This window comes from Rhamphochromis sp. 'chilingali', assembly GCF_963969265.1.
Source record: "Rhamphochromis sp. 'chilingali' genome assembly, chromosome: 13".
Classification (NCBI taxonomy): domain Eukaryota; kingdom Metazoa; phylum Chordata; class Actinopteri; order Cichliformes; family Cichlidae; genus Rhamphochromis; species Rhamphochromis sp. 'chilingali'.
The window spans coordinates 5108246-5126759 of NC_137940.1; the positions used below are offsets into that span (position 1 = coordinate 5108246).

Genomic DNA, 18514 nt, shown 5'->3' on the forward strand with positions numbered 1-18514 from the left:
GAGAGGAACTACCAGACCCCCGTCATCAACGAGTGCCCAGTGGAGAGAGTGGACAGCTTCAAATACCTCGGAGTTCACATCACGCAGGACCTGTCATGGTCCTGTCACATCAACACCGTGGTGAAAAAGGCCCGACAGCGTCTCTACCACCTCAGATGCTTGAGAGACTTCCAACTGCCCTCCAAGGTGCTCAGGAACTTTTACTCGTGCACCATAGAGAGCATCCTGGCGGGAAACATCTTAACCTGGTTCGGGAACAGCACCATGCAGGACAGACGAGCTCTACAGAGGGTTGTGCGGTCAGCTGAGCGTACCATCCGCTCCGAGCTCCCTGACCTGCACTCAATCTACAGCAGGCGGTGCTGGACCAAGGCCAGGAAGATCGTGAAGGACCTCAGCCATCCCAACAACAGACTGTTCTCTCTGTTGAGGTCAGGAAAGCGATTCTGCTCCCTGAAGACCAACACAGAGAGACTGAGGAGGAGCTTCTTCCCGCAGGCGATACGGTCTCTCAATCACACCACCACACAGTACTGACCCACACATATGGTTCTTACACACACACTGGACTTTCTGGACTTTGTTTTTGCACAACACTGGTCACTATATTCTTCATTTCCGGTTAATACTTGTACAGCTGCTGTTATTGTGTATATATTTATTTATATTTAGATTTCTTCATACATTCTTATATAGTTCTATATTGTGTATTGTGTATTTTGTTGTACAGTTATTTTATTTTCAACTTTAATTTATATATTTTATCTTATTCTCCCAGTTAAATTTACCCTTCATTCTAATTTGTGTTGTACAGTTATTTCATTTTAACCTTAATTTATATTTTATTCCTTCCTAGTTAAATTTACCCTTTTTAATTTTTCATATTTATTTCCTATCTTATTCATAGCCTTTTCCATTTTTGTTTTCTTTAGGTCACGAGCAGTTGTCCAAGCATTTCACTACATATCGTACTGTGTATGACTGTGTACGTGACAAATAAAATTTGAATTTGAATTTGAAATGCTAGATGTAACATGGCAACTAGTAAATTAGAGCCACCAGCATTCAGTTGATTCCACAAGTTATGGAATTGACTGACGGGATAGAACGCTGCTCTATAAAAATTCCATTTTCGGTTTGGGGAATGATGGCTGTCAAATATATCAAAAATTCCCACAGGTTTTACTGAAAAGTACATATGATTCACATGCATTTCTTATTCATTAAACCATTCAGACACCGATCAAGCTCTTTAGATGGAATCGATGGGTTCATGAACAACAAAATTTCTCTCAAGACCTCTTCCTCCATGACTGGGGTGCTTTTTTTTTGTATTTAATTTTTGTAGTGCCATGCTTTTGGATTGATTAATACATGCCAAACACTGTTTACTTCTGATTTTGAAATATACAGAAATACAATCATTCGCTTCTTTGCAGGTTATTAATGTAAGATAACTAATTTATATCAGATGATATCCAAAGACAGTAAACATGATCATAGACCAAAAAGTCAGACTGGCACATTCTTATTTATTAAGCCATTATACTTATGTTTTCAGAACACATACAAATCTTGAGAATGACACAAAAAAATTAGTTCCTAATGACAACATGCATTCAAATATGAGAGCGGAGGGACATCTTCAATATGATGAATCATTATGTAAATAAAGCCATTAGTGGGCAAGCAATGTTTTCACAGATAAAGTCACTCTAAAAACAGATAACATTTTTTTTCTTTTTTTCTTTTTGTGTCCCGTTTGGATCTTTAGCCATCAGAATTGCTGTCTTAAGGCCAAGAAAGATGCCAAGCGGATTTATTTTACCAAGTGGATCATCATGGCCTTGCTATATTGGTCCATTTGATTGACCTTTATTATAATTATGAATTTATTTTATTTTCAGTTGCTACAAACGGGACAGACATGACTGGGGGATAGGACAGGGAGAAAGAATGAAAGAAAGAGAGGGAGAGAAAGAAAACCAAAGGGGAGAAGAGACGGTGAGAAGGGGGGAAGAAAGAAAAAAAAAAACAAAAAAAAAACACCTGGATCACCTGTATGGAGAAAAAAAAACAGAAGAGAAAGCAAACAACAAAGAGCAACATAATAAAAAAAAAAAACGGCACCATCACAATAAACTAGCTAGCAGTAGATATCAGTAGATACTAAATAATAAACAATATTGTGCAGCACGCAAGATAGACAGCGCACAATGTGCTTTGAGGCAGCAGCCAAGAAAGCTGTAGTCCGCGTCTGTGAATACCCGTGTGTACACCTGTGAGCATACCTGTGTGGATCAGCATGCTTGCATTCCAAAGGTTTCTCCATGTAACGATCTGCTAGGGAGTGTGGGGAGCCACAGCCCCGTCCTCCAGGGTATGAAGCAGGTATGGAGGAGATCAAAACTCCAGACATCCAGAGGCCCCCAGAACACAAGAGACCAAGGAAGACCAACAGAGGGGCAGCCGCGCCACTGTCCCAGTAAGAGCTGAGGAGAGTCCCAGATGAGGGCTCACTCAGCAGCCGCGGAGCAGAAGCCAGGGGGAGTTGCAGTGACGCGCCCGTGAGCTCCGCCGGCAGCCAGCTGTACCTGAGTGACCGAGCCCCAGGCTGAGAGGCCGGGGGCACCCCACCTCCGAAGTGGCCCGAGCGAGCCCCAGGCTCCAGGCCCCGATAAGCGGCCGCCAAGGAGTGAGCCGGTGTGTACCCGGACGCCCATCCCCAGACACAAAGAACCACCAACGCACCGATATCTGAGGGAGTCCGCCACTGGCAGGGGAAGTGGTGGTGGGGGGAGATAGGCCTCCAAACCTTGGAGGGCCTGAGATGTCCCCAGAGAGGTGGCATCTGATACCCAACCTGACATATAGAGACAGACATACAGGCACACACAGACACAAACATCCATTCCCACCCTCATGCTCTCATATGCACTCACTCCACACTCAACCAACGTGGAGACAGACATAAAGAGACGCTGTACACACGATCACACTCCCCAAGCGTACTCTACGAACCGGGTCTAGGTACCCTTGCCCCTGGAGGGGGGAACTGCACCCAGACCCAGGTGGTGTTACCCTTTTCCCTGCGGTGGGGAGAGGCAGACCGCCCCGACAGATAACAAATTTAAGTAAAAACAAAGATTCTCATTTGCTCTCATTTCATAGCAGCTTGATATTTCGCAGGATGTAGTTTCTCAAAAATATCTAAAATTCTAAATCTCTAGATCTAAAATTGTACAATAAATGAACAGATATGGGTCTATATATACAGGGTGGGCCATTTATATGGATCCACCGTAATAACATGGGAATGGTTGGTGATATTAAAGTCCTGTTTGTGGCACATTAGTATATGTGAGGGGGCAAACTCCTCAAGATGGGTGGTGACCATGGTGACCATTTAGAAGTCTGCCATCTTGGGTACAACTTTTGTTTTTTCAATAGGAAGAGGGTCATGTGACACATCAAACTTATTGGTAATGTCACAAGAAAAACAATGGTGTGCTTGGTTTCAATGTAACTTTATTCTTTCATGAGTTATTTACACGTTTCTGACCACTTATAAAATGTGTTCAATGTGCTGCCCATTGTGTTGGATTGTCAATGCAACCCTCTTCTCCCACTCTTCACTCACTGATAGCAACACCGCAGGAGAAATGCCAGCACAGGCATCCAGCATCCGTAGTTTCAGGTGCTGCACATCTCGTATCTTCACACCATAGACAATTGCCTTCAGATGACCCCAAAGATAAAAGTCTAAGGGGGTCAGATCGGGAGACCTTGGGGGCCTTTCAACTGGCCCACGACGACCAATCCACTTTCCAGGAAACTGTTCATCTAGGAATGCTCGGACCTGGCACCCATAATGTGGTGGTGCACCATCTTGCTGGAAAAACTCAGGGAACGTGCCAGCTTCAGTGCATAGAGGGAAACACATCATCATGTAGTAATTTCAAATATCCAGTGGCCTTGAGGTTTCCATTGATGAAGAATAGACCCACTATCGTTGTATCCCATATACCACACCAAACCATCACTTTTGTTGTTCCAACAGTCTTGGAGGGATCCATCCAATGTGGGTTAGTGTCAGACCAATAGTGGTGGTTTTGTTTGTTTCACCATTCACATAAAAGTTTGCCTCATCACTGAACAAAATCTTCTGCGTGAACTGAGGGTCCTGTTCCAATTTTTGTTTTGCCCATTCTGCAAATTCTGTGTGCCGATCTGGGTCATCCTCGTTGAGATGCTGCAGTAGCTGGAGTTTGTAAGGGTGCCATTTGTGAGTAGCTAATATCCGCCGAAGGGATGTTCGACTAATGCCACTCTCCAGTGACATGCGGCGAGTGCTACGCTGTGGGCTCTTGCTGAATGAAGCTAGGACAGCCACTGATGTTTCTTCATTAGTGACAGTTTTCTTGCGTCCACATTTTGGCAAATCCAACACTGAACCAGTTTCACAAAACTTAGCAAGCAGTTTGCTAACTGTAGCATGGGAGATGGGTGGTCTCGTAGAGTGTCTTGCATTGAAATCTGCTGCAATGACCCGGTTACTGCATTCACCAGATATCAACACAATTTCGATCCGCTCCTCACGTGTTAACCTCTTCGACATGTCAATGGCTGTGAACAAAGAGAAACTTATAAATAACTCATGAAAGAATAAAGTTACGTTGAAACCAAGCACACCATTGTTGTTCTTGTGACATTACCAATAAGTTTGATGTGTCACATGGCCCTCTTCCTATTGAAAAAACAAAAGTTGTATCCAAGATGGCCGACTTCTAAATGGCCACCATGGTCACCACCCATCTTGAGGAGTTTGCCCCCTCACATATACTAATGTGCCACAAACAGGACTTTAATATCACCAACCATTCCCATGTTATTACGGTGTATCCATATAAATGGCCCACCCTGTACATGTTGAAACAGTGGCCATCTTAGTCAAGTTATATAGCATTTAACCTGAAATCAATACTCATATATATGAGTCTACTACATTTGCACGAGACAAGTAACTGATTTACCAGACAGCAACCCTCTGTACATGAAAGGACACTCAGCAGGGAGGCGATTATGTACAGCATTCAGTAACTCTATCCAGCTCACTCAAACACTCCAGAGCTTCCACTGGACAGTCAAACCTCTGGTAACACACAGAGTTAGCTGGGAAAAAGAATAGAACCAGAGAAATAAGAAAGAGGGAGAGAAGCTGGGACAGGAGTAATTCATATCTATTTACTGTGTTTTCCATCCCTCCCAAGAGTCACAGCATGACAAAGGTTCTCACAACTCTCAACTAACTAAAGCTGTCTGAGTTTTTACAAAAATGAGAAAAAGAATGGAATAAATTAAACGGGGAACAATGAATCACAGGACCATCCTGATTTATTGGCACTTTACGTAACAGTCTGAAATGGAGCAGGAGGTAACTGCAGTCTCTGGGAGTTCAGGAGCAGGGTTATTATGAAATTGGGTCGTTGTGCTTATTGGACAGCAGCCAACTGTCACTATCTTAATAGAACAGGGCAGGTGTAATATGAGACCTTTGTGCCTTACATGAATCGATCTCATCATTTTGGGGCTTTTTGTGTTTTTTGTAGCAATTAAATGGTCTGTATGGACATTAGTCTCTGAAACCCAATAAAACACATGACCAAGAATTATAGAAACTATTAACAACTATATTTGTGCCAATAACTCTTTTGTGGATTCATATTACATCCGTTTTTTGGGTTTTTTTTATTCTTTGTTTCAGCTTTAAACTGCACTCGCTAAGTGTAACATTTTACTTCCAACGAGAAACCACAAGTCATTCACAAGACTCAGCAAAATCTTCTGTAAGCCTAGAGCACAAAAAAAGCTCTTAGCCAGATTTTAAGGTGTGTTAAGGTGTATAGGGGATCCTCCTCTCCACAGACTCCTTAAAGCATTAGAAACTAACAAATATCAGAGCTGTACTTTGTTCTATATCAGCTGTAAGCCCAAAGGAGACAAGGATCCAGGACCTGCCCTAACAAGCACTGGTCGACTGTCCTGCTGAGAGCCTTTCATACTCTGGTAAAAACGAGGTTATGGGAGCTTGTCCAGTGTAAGAAACACAAGTACTGTTGAAGAGTCCACAGTCTCCTCAGAGGCATAAAAGCATCCATGTCCTGACATTTTCACTATTGTTACAATGAAAAGACTCCACTCTGACATATCCCGATCAAACTGTGAAGCATTAGTGGGCATATTGTTATGCACGTAATGACCTAACCTTTCTGGGCAAAAGCCTGGCAGCTCACAGTTTAAAAATACAATTTAAACAGCTCCCTATTATCATTTACTGCCACTTTTAAATGCATAAGTGATTTTTGGTTTTGTCAAATGCAGGTTTCTGTTTTTGTTATTTTTACAATAAGACTTTTACTGAATATATTTTACACAATTTGCACTTGCAGAATAAATCTTGTTTCTTATCTTTATAATAAACTAATAATCTGTTATGTGAATATATCTTTCAATGGGGCTATAAACATGAAAGGAAAGAATATGCATTCACTTTGGTAGGAGGGACGAAGCATTTTTGTTGCCATCTAAAAAGCAAAGCGGTCAATACTCTAAATACCCTATTTCAGACCTGAAAACTGAGGGTGCAAAGAAAGGATGAAGGGGGGCAAAGTCACTGTAAGGACATCCTAAATTGGCTGATGGAGGCAAAATACAAAATGGATAGTTCCAACGGTGACCTTGCTAAAAAGAGAACTAGTATCCATCTTCGTGTGCCATTAGGATATAGGCAAGTTGTTCTACTGTGTGAATATTTAATGATTCTTAATTAGCTTAAAAAAAACAACACTGGTCAGTAATGGCGCTTAAGTGCTTTGGTTGGTGTGTTTGTATGTTTGCACCATAAATCACTTATTGGGTAGATAGCTACTAGATGAATTACATGTGTCTTAGTGACACATACTGAGACACAACTCCTTTTATTACAAAATGGGGTCAGTGTAAAACATTATGCCCAAAGACGTTATGTAACAAAAAGACACCAATTTCATCACTTTGGTCATGGAACTAGCCCAAAACATTTTTCCCCTTTATTTTATCTTAAATGCCACATCGGTGCGACATGCTCTGCCCCCAATTCTTAGCCAGCTACATCACCCTTGACCCTTGCTAATGCTCCTTGTCAACAACACACAAAAAGGGACTTTCCAAAGGTAATACGACATACATTGCCCACGGCAGATTGTCCAGGAAGGTCATTCTTCAAACTGACACATACAGCAAGGTCACTGTCAGTAGAGGCTGTTAGGAGATAAGTTCTCTTGCATCAGACTGCCTTCAGCCCCTTCACTGTTACACTATCCCTAAAGGGCTACACTGCCACCAGCAGTCACTTAGCACATAAACTCAAAAGAAAACAAATGCCAAGCATTTATCACCAAACTGCAGCTATACACTTACTGTATTTTTAAGTATATGTTAAAGATTTTTTGTTTTGTTTAAGAAATGCAACAAATGAAACATAGTCTCCTTTTATTGTCAAGCATTTGCTCAGCACACTTGAGCATTGACAACATTAGTATTATTTTGCTACTTTTAATTAGAATATTAAGTAAAGTTTAAACAGTAACCTGTTTGTCCATATGCCTTCCATTAACTTTTCCTTTTTCTTCTTTTTTTAAATAAACAAGCTGTCAATGTAATGAACTAAGTCATTCAAGATATATATTTTTTTCTCTGTGAGGCAAACACTATTAAAACTGAATTATTTTCCCCTCCTTTGAGGGGACTGTGATGAGTCGGCATTTTCCATAAATGACCCAGCTGTTTGAGCATATTGTGTTTCGCTTCATCAGGAATTCAAAGGAGCTCACAGCAGATCATCCATATCCTGTCATGCTTTGGTCTTGACCATACCTCTCTAAAAGCTGGTTTCAGAGCTGGTGGTGCATATGCTACAGATGTGGGGCTAACATGACTATGTTAATGTTTTTCTGACTGCAATTAACCATTAAACACATATCAGCTTGTAATGAAATATAGGGGGTGGGCCTGCACAATATGTGTGCTACAAATGTGACCAAGGCAAATCTACCAACATTAGTGATAATAAATAAATCTATGGATAAATTAGTTGAAACAAATCTGGAAAAAAACCCAACTTATTTTGTTATTTACAAAGTGCATATTTCCAACTGTATTCAGAGGTCATAGAAGAAAAAGTTAAATTTGAAACCCAGTGTTTCAGTCTGTGATCATTGATTTTTCTCCCATGTCCTTAATGGACAGGCTAAAAATATGCTGCTTCTGGGTACAAATCTTGCATCTGTTCTCTCACAATACCAACAATACAGACAACATCTAATTGATACTATACAAGTCGCAGTGCAAGTTATTATTTTTTACCTTTTTTCCCATCACTTTGAATTTTGCCATTTTGGTATGCAGGATATTTTTCTAATATTAAAATAATAAAAAGCTTTGAAACTCTTGAAAATCACATGAAATAACATTTCTTTCAAAAGGGAAATTTGGAATTCAACATTTTAGCATTTTTGAATTCTAAAAAGGTTCATTTTCACTACCACAGTGACTAGAATGGTTACTCTGCCTAAAATTGGCAACATGACCAGGGCATGCTTTAATTTAAAAAGGTTTATCAATATATAATATAGATATTCATGCAGTATTCATTTTAATGAACCTTAATTATTAAAATTAATTAAAATATTCAGTGTAAAAGCTACTGTACTACTAGCAGTCAAAAACATATATATTAAGATATTAAGCATGATTTGACAATTTTATAATGTGATCTGACTGACACATGCACATGATTGCAAATGATTTATTGTATTTGGAAGCAGGTGTGTCAGATATCAGCTGCCTACCCGCGTGCATGCATACTGATATAAGCTGTCCTCCTGTGAGTAATAAATCAAAACCCCAACATTTTTGCCATTAACATTGTTTCCTTGTTGTCTCTGTGCTGTCAGCAACAGTGGATAATCCCAGTGTAGAAGAGGGCTCTGTCCTTCTGCTGCGTCCATCCTGTGATTCAGAGGATACAGATTATCACTGCAAATGGAGGGCCTTGTCTTTGACTCATTTGCTAGAATCAGCAATAGAGGAAAGACTGACTCTATACTAGCCCCTTAACGGACTCTAAATTCACAAGCAGGCACTTTCATCTGACCATACAGGCTGTATACCCACAGCGCACATACACCCTACTAGCTTACATCCAGACATGCATGCTCAGACCTTCACACTTCCTGCATACAGAACCAACCTGGACCAAATCATTTCCCAATTCTAAAGGGCCAAAAGAGGCAGACATAGCATTGCTAATTCAGAGTTAAAGAAAATACAAAGGTGAGCAAAGTCAGTGTCTGTGTGTTCCTTTAACCATGCTACTCCATATCAGAGGGAATGCGTCAGCCCTACTATGGTTAACACTCAATAAAACATCAAAAGGGATGAAGCTCAGAGCTCTGGACAAATACACACCCACACAGATACCAGATACACACAAAAACTCGTTTCATTTATACGCCTTCTCTTACACACATATGTACACACGACGTTGCATATTGAACAAACAAATAGTGCAGATATAGATCACTGGATTAAATGAATAGAGCAGGGAGAACAGATAACAGGGTCGCATATCTTTAAAGAGTAAACAAACACACATCATGCATAATGAACGCTAAATACGAGTTCAATAGAACACTCAATAGAGCAGTTTCTTACAAACACACTATACGTCTGTGAAGGTTCTCAGTCATCCAGGTCATCGTAGTCAAAGGAGCTTGCAAAGAACACACTATACTAAATAAACACACTATACATTCACTGGAACAATTGGAGGTTTTAGCCAATATTGGCAGTCAATGCCAGATACACAGGAGCTGTCATCAACTTCCCATCAGGCTCCACTCCCCCCCAGTGGATGTTTTGAAAGAGGAGAAACACTTCTTGTGAAATTTTTATATCCAGAGGCAAAGGCATTTAATGGTCACTGTTTGGCATGTTACATGAGGAGATGGCATTATAATCATCTGCCCAGGCCAAAAACTGGGCTTTGACAGCTTAGACAGGCTATTCATTATTCAATTATTTTAAATATTTCAGGGAACCGACAGGATGCTCAAGCAATAAATATTTCAACCGTTGCCTTACAAAAGGAGATAGCCATGCACTTGGCTGGTATTGATCAAGAGGGCAGCAGATTCACTCTTTCCAATAAAGAAAAAACATATACGATCATCTCTCTGTCAGACCCTACACCGCCTAATGAAAGAGTCTAAATTTTCATCTGGAAAAAAAAAGAAAGTTAGAGCATCAACAGAAAAACACTTTATCATCACTTTCACATTTGGGGAAAAAGCAAAGAGACACAAAAGTGCATTGCTAGAACAGATTCAGAAATACATAGAAGCTGAAGGTGAAAGTGTGATGTAGAGCATCTGAGCTGGTGTAATACCAGACAGAATCACTTATCTGTGGCCAGATAAAAGGAATAAGGCAGCCTTTAAAATGCTGAGGCCCTCACGTTTATGAATAAAATACGGCTACTGTACAAAAGTAATTCCCTTCTCACTGATACTAGGTGTTGCAAAGATGCGAACAAACAACCACTGCAATTATGCCCCTTCCACTTGCAGCCTCCCCTGGTGATAACCAATATATAGCAAGGAAGCAAAGCATGAATTGCTTTGCAGGCAGGCATCTTCCCTCTCAGCAAACACACATGCACAAGTATGCAGATACACATAGACACATTCTTCTCTGCAGAGGGGAGTAGTCTTTCACAGCCGTCACAAAAAGCAATCTTGTTCTCTGAAAGCCACGGGGCTTCTCATTGTGTAGTTGTACATTTTTTCTAACTTTGCACTTTCTGTAAAACTGATTAAATACAATGAAAGACAAGATCCGTCTTTTTCATAGTGCTTTCTCTTTCCCACGTCACTGCATATTTCATGCTGAGCTTTTCGCCTGCCTAATCTGCCCCTTTCACAGAAAACCTGAAGGGTGCTTTTAATATAAAAGAAGCCACGGATGTTTTCTTACCTTGAAATACTATCCAGAATCCTATAGTCCGCAAGCTGTCATGAGATACGATTGGTTCTGCTCCACAACAAGGGCAAAAATCCCACAAGTCTTTTAAAATCAGAAACCAATTAAAAGCCTTTTCTGATTTGAACTTACTTTTTGTGAGCAGGATGTCCTTCAGTGAATTTGTGCATAATCCATTACCCTTTAGTTCCTTGGTTTAGATTAATTTCTTTTGGGCTGGTTCTCCCTGATATTCCACCTTGGCAGAGCTAAACAATGTTAGGTATTCTACTGGAAAATGCGTTTATGAGAGACAAGGGAGAACGAGAGACTGTAGGATCTCTTCTGGTGCGCACTACCAGCTCCAATGCAAGTGAATCCAGCCGGTCCTCACAGCTCTCCCCCTGCCTTCAGGAATGAAATTCAGCATCCGCTGTTCGTCCCCACAACAAGGGGAGGGTGTCCCCCCAGGATGGAAACTTTCACAGACCTCCACCAAAGCTATAGATGGTGATAACACATGCCAGTGAGACTAGATTATGTGTTCTTTTCCTCGATATGCTCCCTGATCAGTGGATTTTGTCCTCTTTTCCTTCTCCTATTCGCCTGTTCGGTAGCGCTCTCCTCTCCAGAATAGACTCTCACAGAATAGATGCTGAGAAAGCAGCGGAATGAGGCGAGCCGCTCGTTCTCCTGCTGTCTCTCTCTCTCTCTCTCTCTCTCGCCTTACCCCTCCCTCACACATACACCCTCCCTGTTTCTCACTGCACCTCCCCACCCTTTCGTTTTCTCTCTCCTCCTCTCCTTTCCTTTACACACACACATACACACTGCGATATGCACTTCTCTAGCTTTGGCTTTTGACAATTACCGCTGTGCCATTTCCAGCCATGTCAGACAGAAAGGTTCACCGCCCATAGTCCTCAGAGTAACAAATAATACCTGATAAATATGTAAAATTAAATAGATATGAAGAGAAGGAGCAGCAGCATGGAAAAGAGCACTGAACCAAGAGGCAATCTAATCTCCTTTCTTCATCCTTGTAACCTGATTACTAAATATCCCTGGAGCTGACATTTTTTTTAACTTTTTTTTTTGGTCATAACTTTTTTTTCTCTGATGTTCGGTAGTTGATGCTGGCCAACTGTCAAGTGTGACTGAAGAGGAAGACAAAAATAGCAAGCAAGAGAGCAGCACACTGCATAGAAACAAGAACCAAGCAGTAGCAGCTGTACAATTATATAATTAGCCACCTAAACAAATTGCCAGGAATTCTGTTATCATTGTGTGAATACTTGACGAGCTGTGTGCAATAATAAATATTGTACCAAAAAAATACAATTCGAAAACATTTGTGTAAATGCTCTCGATACATACCATTCATGGTGTAACCAATTTGTCATATACAAAGAGCTGCCACTCTCACATGCTTATTATGAATAAGTAGCATCGCTAAAGCCAGGCAATTATCTTCCTAAGCCTGGACTTCACATTCCAAGTGAGGTAGCTTGTTTCCTATTTAATGGTATGTGCAACCCCTCATATGTTCGTCAATTAGGATTACACAGGCATTATAATTTAACTTCCAAGTCATGTAGAACACAAAAAAATTTGGTAGCTTGGTTGGTTACATTTTAAGTGGGCTTTATAAGTGGATGGTGCCCTTGATTTTATCGAGGCAAGGTTACATCACATCAACAACCTGACACCAAAACTATGAGCAGGTGGTTTTGGCAGAGTCACTTGCTACTGAATTCCATCCATCACTCTGGTCTCCCTGGGGAGTCATGCCAACAAGGACATTTTTTTAGTCCAGTTAAAGAAAAAAAAATCTAATGTCAGGGGTTTGTCTAGGAAATCCATTATCACAGGAAATATTTTAGTCAACAACTTCACATTTGTCCAGTTTAGTGAAAATCATTGCTTATTGTCAATGAGAACTTTTTCAGCTTAACTGTATTCAGTGGTTCTCTATGATCATTTAAACGTTTGTTCTTTTCATTTTTATCATTTTGATTTGTTGTTATTGTAAATGCATAAAAACAAACAAGTGAAACCATAAAAGGTGCATATATTGTGTACATATATTAATAAATTACAGTAATTCATTCTTTAAGAAATTATTGTTAGCCACTTCTTGTCAAACTTAATGCAATGTCATGCAAACATAAAATAAGTTTGCATTTGTATAGCCATTATACTGAAGCTTATGCATACCCACACACTTTATTACTGATTACATACACAGAGTTACCGATGCCAGCATGCACTTCGCAGCGGCTGCAGCTAGTTCTCAGACACCTATAGTACAAAGAACAAACAGGTTCATTAAACGCATATGAGGCTTTGACTGATGCTTTAAAGCTCTGACTTTCAGGGAGAGGCCCTACTCACAACCCCATTTCATGGACATTTGTGAAACAGTGTAATTGTTCATGTTTGTGCACACCTAATGAACCAAAAAGTTATTTGCAGAAACATCCATCCATCCACTTTCTCAACCACTTATCCAATTAGAGTTGAGGCTGACACTGGACGAGAGGCAGGGAACATCCTGGAAAAGGCACCAGTCCATCACCATAGCTAACACAGAGAGACAATCATTCATGATCACTTCTGCACCTCCTGCCAATTTAGAATCACCAATTAACCTAACATGCATATCTTCGGACTATGGGAGGAAATTGGAGTATCCAGAGACACAGGTCGAATATGCAAACTCTCAGCAGATCATCAGGTTCAAACCTAGAACAGGTCTTCTTATTAAATTTGTGTCATCTCAATACTCTTTGTAATACAACCTTAAATTCCCCACAGTACATATTATCACAACACTTTGGTAACAATGCTATGAAAATGGCAATTCTGCAAGAAGATATACTGCAAGAAAATCATCAATGACTCACAGCATATGTTTTACTGACAAGAAAAATTACTCCTAAAAAGGCAAAAGCAGGTGTGTGTATTTCCACTGCATGGTACCAGTGTGTTTATTATTTTCACTGGTCAGTTTTGTTGTGTCCATGTATTTAATGGGCTTTCTGATATGCTTTCCAATGTATTCAAAGTGTCTGTCATTTCTCCCCTGTGAATTTCCTCTTCGTCACTGAAAGTTACTTTACTTTCTTGCACTTTACCCTCATTCAGTTGAGGGCAACATGAGAAGGACTCATGAACTGGTGACTCCAGCAAGTTAAATTACACAGGGGAACGATTTATGGTGTCTCATATATTAATAATGGTCAGCTTATCAATGTTTTGTCCCACCAATAATTACGAGCCTTTCGTGAGAAAATTTGGCATTTTCTTTTGTCACCAACTGGCAACTATGATATGCTAATATGAAAGTACAGTGTTTTGGCAGACCATGCTTTAATACTGTATCTATCTAAAATATGATATAACAAATTTTAATAAACTGAACTTGCCTTGTCCAGGTTATGCACTAATAATTCAAAAGTAAGAAATTCAACACCTACATATTATCTTTTTATTACTCTATAATTGCAGGCAATGCTTTACCACAGCCAGATGGTCCCATGAGGCTGAAATTGTCACTTACTCAACTTAGAAATGTGATTAATGTTCTAAAACTGGAAGCAATGTTCAATATTCATCACAAGTGTTTACTGTGAAAGACAAGTGTCTATCCCAAAATTCCCATTTTCCTTCTATTTTTCTCTCTCTCTCCCTCAGTGTGGTACAGCTTGCAGATAAGCCTGGGTAAACCCTCTGGCTGAGTTACTAGCAAAGACCTTCCTGAATCTCATTATCAAGGTAGCACAGTTTCCAACCACCTGTCAATGGTCCAGATCCATGTTTCAAAAAGCCAGCAAATACAGCTCATGTTCCTTTCCTCTGCCACTTGGCTTTTTTTTGTTTGTTTGTTTGTTTTTTTACTTCTCAAAAGGCTAATGAAGTTACATAACTGATGTACATTTTTCCCATTATGCATTAAAAGGTATGTAAAATACAAAACAAAATAAAACAACAACAACCGGTAGGTAGCACAGGGAACAAAGGGATTATTTAATCACCAATCTTTACCAAGAAATAAGTTGTTGTATGACCTCACAACTACACCAACTGCACTGTGCTGTCTTCTTCCTTGTAGTTATGGTTAGTTTTATAAGTGATTGACAAAAGTTGTGCTGTTCTAAACACAGGTGCAGTCACCTGAATATGACATGCTCAGTTTATGTGCAATTTAGTGCAAGGTCACAAACTAAGACATGATATTCAGCTTTGGGTAATTTACTAACACGACAGACGCAGCTTGTTAACTGTAATCAGAAAACCTTGCATGTGTATTTCTGTGCTCTCCAACTGATGGTGTTAACAATACTACTACATTTTTCAATGCTGGAACTGTTTAAAAATAATAATTTGCAGATTTTGTGGAGGATTCTTATCCCTGTGTATCTGTGGTCGATATCTCTATGAAATATAGTAAGATTGCTCCATTGTTTAACATTACTTTAGAGGTAGCAAAGGAGCGCCATGCTGTAAATGCAGGCACAGCTTTGATGATTGCTAGAAGTATTCACATTAATCCAAAAAACACACAAGGCACCAAATGTTTTGGCCTCCAGAATAAGATATCATGATTCAACAAGTTCCAATTATGCAGTTAATGCCACTGTATTTATATTTTGCAGTGCAGACTATTACCACCTGCTGGATGTTTTCTTAAAAGGTATCCTGTGGAGTGTTCTATTTACATGCAGCACTACCGAAATGCACAACCCTGAGGTCTAAAAATGTGATGAATGCACTTCTGTCTCTATAGAGCTTTCTGTTTTGTTCTTTTATGTTTGGACTGTGTAAGAATTACCTATACCTACACATTTACTAGAAATCTTTTCCTCCCCAAGCTTTTTTAACCGCAGACATTTTGACTCGACACAATAAGGAAAGCACAGGTGCATTAATAATAGCCTAGTTCCATTAAGTGTCTCAGTAAGTGTTTCCATTAAGTGTTTTCAGAAGTTATGACAGTCAGAATGCTAAACAGCAGGACCTACCCTACATGCAATACAGTCATGTAATACACCTGCGCTTTTTGTATATTTCAATATCCTTGCTCGCTTGTCTTTATTTTTACTTTCCGTACATAATGCAGCTGTGCTTAAAAATCCTGTAGTATTGTATGCATAATGCACAGAAATGGGATATGCTACATTGCACCTTGAACTTAACCCTGTTGCCGTTTGTATGCCTGGCTAAGTGACTATAAAGCATGCTGGTTTGTGTGCTTATCAATGTGACCGAAAACAGTAGGACATCCTGATTTTTTTGGCATACAGGACTTGACATATGGGCACAAAAAATGTTTTTGTGGCACAACAACTAGAATGATAGCAATGTGTAATAGAATGGCTTCTATATTTACTGTCAGAAAGGTTGTGTGCATCTTGCAACATAACAATTATCTGTCAATTTGGGAAATATTGTGAAATATTGAAATATTTATTTTATTATCAGAAATATAGCCACGCTTTGATGTTTTTCCATGCTATCATGTATTATCATGAAATTGTAACTTTTTAAATCAAAGACAAATGTTCACTGGCCCTGAGATGTCAGCTCACAGCAACCCAGAAAAAAAAACACCAGAAAACAAACAAAACAAAACCAAAACCAAAACAATGAAAGTATGCAATTTGTCAAAATTATGAACACATGGGGAACAAATGCTCCAAAGTGAGAAAACACACCCAAAGACAGCAAGGAGATGCAAATACAGTCTGACAGAATGAAGCTGTTTACAGGTTGTTCTGCACACAAAAGAAAAATTATATCAACAGGACTACAAGATCGACAGGACTCTAAAGAGCCTTTTTAGGACCACACCCATAGAATCAACAGCACTGACATCAGAATGTCATTCACACTAGAGAAGAAGTCTGTCGGATGGTAACAAAAAGGGGGAAGGCAGTCAAAACTCAGATCATCAGATACCATGTCTGGATAATAAGCTGGCCAAAGGAGAATCTAGAAGCCACTGACATCAACAGAAGGAAGCTCCGTACCATGCATGGTGGATTTCACCCCAAGTACATCACCTGAAGCTGTACATTAAGCGGAAGGAGGGAGGCTGAGAATTAGTGAGTGTCAGGAAGAAACAACAACTTGAGTACATCAGACGGATAGCCACAAATGGTAGTTTGCTTAGTAAATATCTCAGACAGAAGAAAGCCAGGAAAAGAGAGGAGCAAGGAGAGGAACCATCATTGAAGGACAGGCCCTTGCAGAGTATGTGCCACCGGCAGAAGAAGTGTCTGATATTGAGAAATCCTACCAATGTCTGGACAAAGCTGGACTGAAAGAAAGCACAGAGGCACTAATCATGTCAGCACAGGAACAAGCTCTGAGAACAAGCTCAACAGAGGCTTGGATCTACCAAACTAGGGTAGACCCCAGGAGCAGGTTGTGCAAAAATGCCCCTGACACAATCAAGCACATAATGACAGCATGAAGCTGCTAGCAGGCAGGGCATATGTGGAACATCATAACCAAGTGGCTGGCATATTATATAGGAACATCTGTTTTAAGTATGGCCTGGAAGTCCCGAGGTCAAATGCCCCAGGAGAATGCTTGACATTTACCAAGCTAAAATCCTGTAAGACATCCTGATATAGATGGACAAACTGGTGATGGCTAACCAACGGGCCATAGTAGTGGTGGAAAAGAAGAGCAAAACAGCCCTAGTGATAGATGTAGCTATGCCAAGTGATAGCAACATCAGAAGGAAGGAACACAAGAAGCTGGAGAAGTACCAAGGGCAGAGAGAGGAGCTCGAGAAGAGTGAAAGGTAAAGGCAACAGTTGGTAATCTTAGCACTAGGGGCAGTCACACACAAACCGGGCAAGTGGCTTTACCAGATCCACGGAAGAACATCCGAGAGCTCTGTCCAAAAGAGCACAGTCCTAGCAAAAGCACATGTAAGCTCCCAGGCCTCTGGTAGAAGACCTGAGCTTGAAGGATAAAGCCTATAAAAATAAATAAATAAAATGGCGTGTCTCTGCCCCTTTGATCAACAACAGAATTTAAAGTCTGACATGTTAAGGAAGAACTGATTTGAGGGGGACATATATCATTAAGCCTTATTAAAATGAAGATCGGAAAGACAATCAGTATTTCTGTGATCTACAAGTTTTATTTACCCAAAATATGATAATTAATTCCCACTCTGATTCTGAGGTAGATGTCTTCATGTTGTTGTAATTTTATTTTAACCTCCTAGGAACAATTTCTCCTCACACATTGCACACATTAGGGCTGTCTTCACACACACTGATACATTTATTTTTAAAGACCCATCCATTTTCTTCCACTTACACAAATCAATTTAGAATTGCCAATTAACCTTACATGCATGTCTTCTGACTGTGGTAGAAAACTGTAATACCCTGTGAGAGCCCACACCGGCAGTGTGAGACTGTGAAAGCTTAAC

General features: G+C 40.1%; 1 protein-coding gene across 1 annotated transcript in view; it reads right to left on the minus strand.

The window, feature by feature from the left end:
- lingo2 (leucine rich repeat and Ig domain containing 2) overlaps positions 1-11670 on the minus strand; it is a 226182-nt gene extending 214512 nt beyond the window's left edge. Inside the window, exon 1 of the mRNA XM_080901441.1 lies at positions 11074-11670. The gene's annotated coding sequence lies outside the window, so the exon portion shown is untranslated. The remainder of the gene's footprint in view (positions 1-11073) is intronic.
- Positions 11671-18514: the final 6844 nt, after the last annotated feature.